Here is a 6,129-nt window from a genome sequence, read left to right as displayed (position 1 = left end):
CCAAATTCTCTTTCTGTTCCTAAAGAGACAAAATTGTGGCAAAATAGGGACAGAATGCTAGTCCCCCCATTTATCCTAACTTGACCACTGTACATTCTAGTCATGCCCAAAAACTTACCATGTACCCCATAATTAATTATTTGTGCCAGTTAAAAACTTAATAGCCATTGTAGATAAATTTGAAGTGGACCCTACTACTAAAACCTAGATAGGCTTTCCTTACCTCATCAGGTCAGGTTAAACCTCCAGTGAAACTTTCATATTGCACATAAATTTTGTTGAATTGTATATTCACTAAGTGTATATATCTTCTTCAAGATTTACTTATTTTACTATTGTATGTGAGTGCCTACAAATATGTGTGTGTACCATGTGGGTGCCTGGTGCCCAAGGATGCCAGAAGAGGGGTCAGATCCATTGGAACTGGGGTTATTGGTGTTTATGAGCTGCCATGCAGGTGCTGGGAACCAAACTTAGGGCTTCTACGAGAGCATCAAGAAGTCTGATGCACAGAACCATCTCTCCAGCCCCAAGTGTGTATTAAAGAGGAAACTGGACAACAGCTGAGGAGATGACTCACCCCTTAAGAGTACAGACTGCTCTCACAGAGAACCCAGGGTCTGTCCCCAGCTCCCAGCTGCTTATAACTCCAGTTCTGGGTTCCACAAGCGCCTGTACTTACACATACACGTACATACATACAATTAAAAGGTATCTTTTAAAAAATGGAGTACAGACCTAAACAGAGAACTCTCAACAGAGGAATCTAAAATGGCTGAAAGACACTTAAGGAAATGCTCAAAATCCCTAGCCATCAGAGAAATGCAAATCAAAACAACTCTGAGATCCCATCTTACACTAGTCAGAATGGCCAAGATCAAAAACACTGATGACAGCTTATGTTGGAGAGGATGTGGGGTAAAGGGAACACTCCTCCATTGCTGGTGGGAGTGCAAGCTGGTACAGCCTCTTTGGATATCAGTATGGTGATTTCTCAGAAAATTAGGAAACAACCTTCCTCAAGACCCAGTAATACCACTTTTGGGTATATACCCAAAGGATGCTCAATCGTACCACAAAGACATGTGCTCAACTATTTTCATAGTAGCATTATTTGTCGTAGCCAGAACCTGAAAACAACTTAAATGCCCCTTGACCGAAGAATGGATAAGGAAAATATGATACATTTACAGAATGGAGTACTACACAGCAGAAAAAATAATGACAACTTGAAATTTGCAGGCAAATGAATGGATCTAGAAAACTCATATTGAGTGAGGTAACCCAGACCCAAAAAGACAGATATTGTGTGTACTCACTCATAAGTGGTTTTTAAACATAAGGCAAAGAAAACCAACCTACAAATCACGATCCAGAGAATCTAGCCAACAATGAGGACCCTAAGACATAAATGGATCTAATCTACATGGGAAGTAGAAAAAGACAAGATCTCCTGAGTAAATTGGGAGCATGGGGACCATGGGAGAGGGCTGAAGGGGAGGAGAGGGGAGCAGAGAAAAATGTATAACTCAATAAAATCAATTTAAAAAGGTATTTAAAAATTTTTTAAAATATTTATTATGTATACAATATTCTGTCTGTGTGTATGCCTGCAGACCAGAAGAGGGCACCAGACCTTGTTACAGATGGTTGTGAGCCACCATGTGGTTGCTGGGAATTGAACTCAAGACCTTTGGAAGAGCAGGCAATGCTCTTAACCTCTGAGCCATCTCTCCAGCCCCTTTAAAATTTGGACTGGAGAGATGGCTCAGTGGTTAAGAGCACTGATTGCTCTTCTAGAGGCCCCAGGTTTAATTCCCAGCACAAGCACCCAACCCACATGGCAGTTTACACCTGGCTGTAACTCTAAGATCTGACACTCTCACACAGACATACATACAGGCAAAACACCAATGCTCATAAAATAAAAACAAAACAAAAAAGCTGCTGGTGGTAACGCACACCTTTAATCCTAGCACTTGGGAGGCAGAGGCAGATGAATCTCTGAATTTAAAGCCAGCCTGGTCAACCAAGTGAGTTCCAGTACAGCCAGGAGTGTTTCACAGAGACACTCTGTCTCACAAAACAAAAGCCAACAACAACAAAGAGGAAATTTTAAATAAAATCTTTACTTTTTAAAAAATAAAACCTCCAAAATTTTTAAAAGAAATAGAAAACCAAAGAAACTTTATTTTGGGGGAAGAGTTTAGCAAAATGAAAAAAAAAGGAGAGACAGGATGGGATTTATGTAAGATGAAGTTTTGAAAATGATAAAACAGATTGCTGTATGCCCACTCCCAAGTTAAGAAACGTACTTCCTTCTTTGTGCTTCTGTTTTAGGCCCTGTCCCGGTGGGCGGGCGGGGGGAGCAGAACGGGCATACATATCTGTGGGAGCCCTGAGTGGGCATGTCTGAGGACAGACCCTACCAGGGAATGTCAGTTGCTTGGGTAAACTGAGGCTAACAAGATTGCTTGGAGACCAGGAGTGCGTTTCCTCTCTGAGGTCCCTGCATGGGCCAGCTCTGGCCAGGAGGGGGCGAAGTGAGCTGACCAAAAGGAGTGCGTCCAAAGGTCCAGGATCCTCAGCTACCTGTACTGGGAAGCTAGGAGTGCCTATGACGGCTCGCCTCCCTTTCAGCTGATCATACACCAGGGCAAAGTCCAGACCGTTCCCTTTAGAGCAACCTGATCCTGAGGACCTAGTCAGGGGCATGGATGCCAAGTGGCCTGGCTTCTCCAGGTTTCTAGAAAGACAACCTTACCTAGTGTAAGGACCAGAGACAGGGATGCCCCCAGGAGGTGAAAGGAACTCTGTGTCTTGAGGACCCCATCCAGTCCCCCAGACAGCTGATGCAGCCTCTGTATGGAAGATGGGTGGCATTCATGTCAGGCTACTGATGCGAGTTTGAGCCCAGTGATAAGGAGTTTAACCTCCACATTTGACTGTTTCCAGCCCAATGGCTCTTTCCTTGGCCTCTTAGGACTCGGGTCCTTTGGTTATTTTACAGACTACAGTGGTCTCTGGGATTCCCATCACGGATTCCCAGGGAGCTCACCACTGCACCGGCAATCTGGCCTGTTGGGAGGTTTTATACACTGGGCAGATTGGAGTGCACCATAGGGTTGCCTGCCCTCAAGCTCTTAAAAGCCCTTTTCATTCTTTTTTTTTTTTTTTTTTTTGGTTTTTTCGAGACAGGGTTTCTCTGTGGTTTTGGAGCCTGTCCTGGAACTAGCTCTGTAGACCAGGCTGGTCTCGAACTCACAGAGATCCGCCTGCCTCTGCCTCCCGAGTGCTGGGATTAAAGGCATGCGCCACCACCGCCCGGCTTAAAAGCCCTTTTCAGCATGGGTCTCTGAGCAGGCTAACCGGCTGAAAAAAGTAACTTCACAGAGCCTTTAGGGAAATTCTGAACAGCACCGAGTCTCACTTGAACTGCACTTGGTATTCTGTCTTATGTTCAACATCCTCATACAATCAAAACCCTGGATCTAGTACCTGGTTGCAAGAGAAACTTTACATCCTTAATGACTTCCCCAGAGGTAGGGATACAGGGAAAGCCCTTCCTTCCCAGATCCTTTGTTTGTTTGCTTTTGTGAGTCAGGGTTTCTTTTGTTAAGCCCTGGCTGTCCTGGAATTTGAGATTTACACCTGGTTGGCCTTGAACTCACAGAGGTCCAGCCTCTTCTGCCTCCCAAGTGCTGGGATTAAAGGCATGGGCTATCGTGCCCAGCTTTTTTTAAAAAAAATATTTATTTATTATGCATACAATATTCTGTCTGTGTGTATACCTGCAGGCCAGAAGAGGGCACCAGACCTCATTACAGATGGTTGTGAGCCCCATGTGGCTGCTGGGAATTGAACTTGGGACCTTTGGAAGAGCAGGCAATGCTCTTCACCACTGAGCCATCTCTCCAGCCCCTCATGCCCAGCATTTTTCCTAATTTTTATCACACTTCTTTCTCCAGGCTTTAGAAACTGAAGGGGGGGGGGGAGAGAAAACAACTTCTATTTTCTAGACTACAGTTCCTAAACTGAGGAATCTGGAAGGGAAGTATATTCCATGTGTTGAAGAGCCCTTTGCTGGCCAGCAACCCCTGGAGAGCTTCCAGGTGGGGCTGGTCACTGAGAGACCAGGGCTACATAAGAGGGTGGGGACCCTCAGCCTCATTTCAGCCCCCAGAGAAGGAAGAAGGGCTGAATGTTGAGGGGATCACTGACAGCCAGTGGTTTAACCAATCACTCCATGTAATGAAGTGTCAATAAAACACCTAGAGACTCTCAGAGCTTCCTAGGAGCTGAACATGCAGAGGATCCTGGGGTAGGGGGTGCCGAGGGAGGACATGGAAGTCCCACTCCTTCCATATACCTGACCTTTTACATATCTTCATCTGTATCCTTGGTAATTATTCTCATGGTAAACCAGCCAACACAAGTTCTTTGAGCTGCTTGATCAGTGCAACCCAAGGAAGGGTAGAGGGAGCCCGGTTTATAAGTACTGGTCATTAGAAGAAAAGGGGATGCAACCTGGGCCTACTTCAGCACTGAAGTGGGGATATCTCAGAGACTAATCCCCCAAGCTTGGGATCTGATGCTCCAGGCAGAGAGCCCCAGGACTGAACTAAATCAGAAGATTCCTGCTGGTGTCCACTACTGAGAACAAACTGCTTTCTGGTGAGCAACAGTCTTCACACTTTTCTGGATCCCAGAAGTCTCCTGTGCTGACTGTGACGTGAGACTGCAGGAGAAACTGCCTTTGTCTTTTCTGTTTAAGACCCTTCTTCAGAGCCTCCTACCGCCAGTCACTCCCCATGCATGCCTTTAATCCCATCCCTTGGGAGGCAGAGGCAGGTGGATCGCTGTGTTAGAGGCCAGCCTGGTCTACAGAGTGAGTTCTAAGCCAGGCAGGCCTACACAGAAAAATCCTGTCTCGAAAAACCAAAAATGAAAAATGAATCTGGGTATTCCAGCTTCGTTGGTTCCATTGGGATAATAAAATACCTATCACCCCACAAACAATGTGTAAGATGCATGTAAGTGTTTGGTAATGGCCTCAATTTGGTTTGGTTTGGGTTTTTCCAGACACAATTTCTCTTGCAACAGCCCTAGCTATCCTGGAACTCGTTCTGCAGACCAGGCTGGCCTTGACCTCACAGAGATGAGCCTGACTCTGCCTCCCGAGCTCTGGGATTAAAGGCCTCTGTTTTCTTTTGTCATGATGTATATGTGTCTTAGGTCCTTACCGACCTCGTCAGCTGGCTGGAGAGGTTCCTGCTGTATGCAGACAAACTTCAACCCTGCTGTGAATATAGACAGTGGTCAGCAGTGGGCTACCTGCAGGAGTGAGATTCTACTCTTCAGGTGGTCAGTGGTGTGTGTTCCAGCTTCAATCTGGAGCTGCTCTGCACCCAGATATCCAGGCTACAGACACTCTGGGCCTCAAACCTGGAGCTTCATGTTCATCACATCCAAGAACTTGTGTTTCTGTCTATTCTGGGGTAATCAGGATGTTGCCCACTCCAGGGAACATTCTTAGTGGACAACCTGTCTTTCAGATCTATAACCTAGCATTCCAGGACCCCAGTGTTTGACCAGAGAGGACCCAAGGGGAATGAAACTGTGGACCTGGGGAGTGTACACACAGGCTACACCATACTCCTACAGTATACACTCTGGGAATAGGATAGACTCCATGATGTACCCATCAACATCTGAGCCTGAGCTCATTGGTACCCAGCTCAGGTAGCATGGGCTTCACTTTGGATAGCCAGCTCGGTTAATAGAGAGTAGCCTCACCTGTAGCTCAGCCACTGACCTTAGCCCAGGCCTCTAGGGGTGCAGCCCCTGGGAAGTTCTATGCTAACAGTCTCCTAATTCCTGTCCACTGGGGACAGTCAATCTTCTAGAGTCCTAGGGCCAACTATCACCTAAAGAAGAAAACAAGAGGACAAAGGAAGCTGACTCTGTAAGAAGAGTCCCTGTGAGGGGTTTCTTTTATAAAGGGAGGGACAATGTGCTCATTTCCTCATAAGGAAATGCATGTGTGTACACATACACATGTGTTACTGTATATCCAGTGTGCAAAACTGAACTTTAGAATATGTATACACACATTATATGTACATATAT

This window comes from Microtus pennsylvanicus, chromosome 11, assembly GCF_037038515.1.
Source record: "Microtus pennsylvanicus isolate mMicPen1 chromosome 11, mMicPen1.hap1, whole genome shotgun sequence".
Taxonomy (NCBI): domain Eukaryota; kingdom Metazoa; phylum Chordata; class Mammalia; order Rodentia; family Cricetidae; genus Microtus; species Microtus pennsylvanicus.
Note: the sequence above shows the minus strand (reverse complement) of the source record.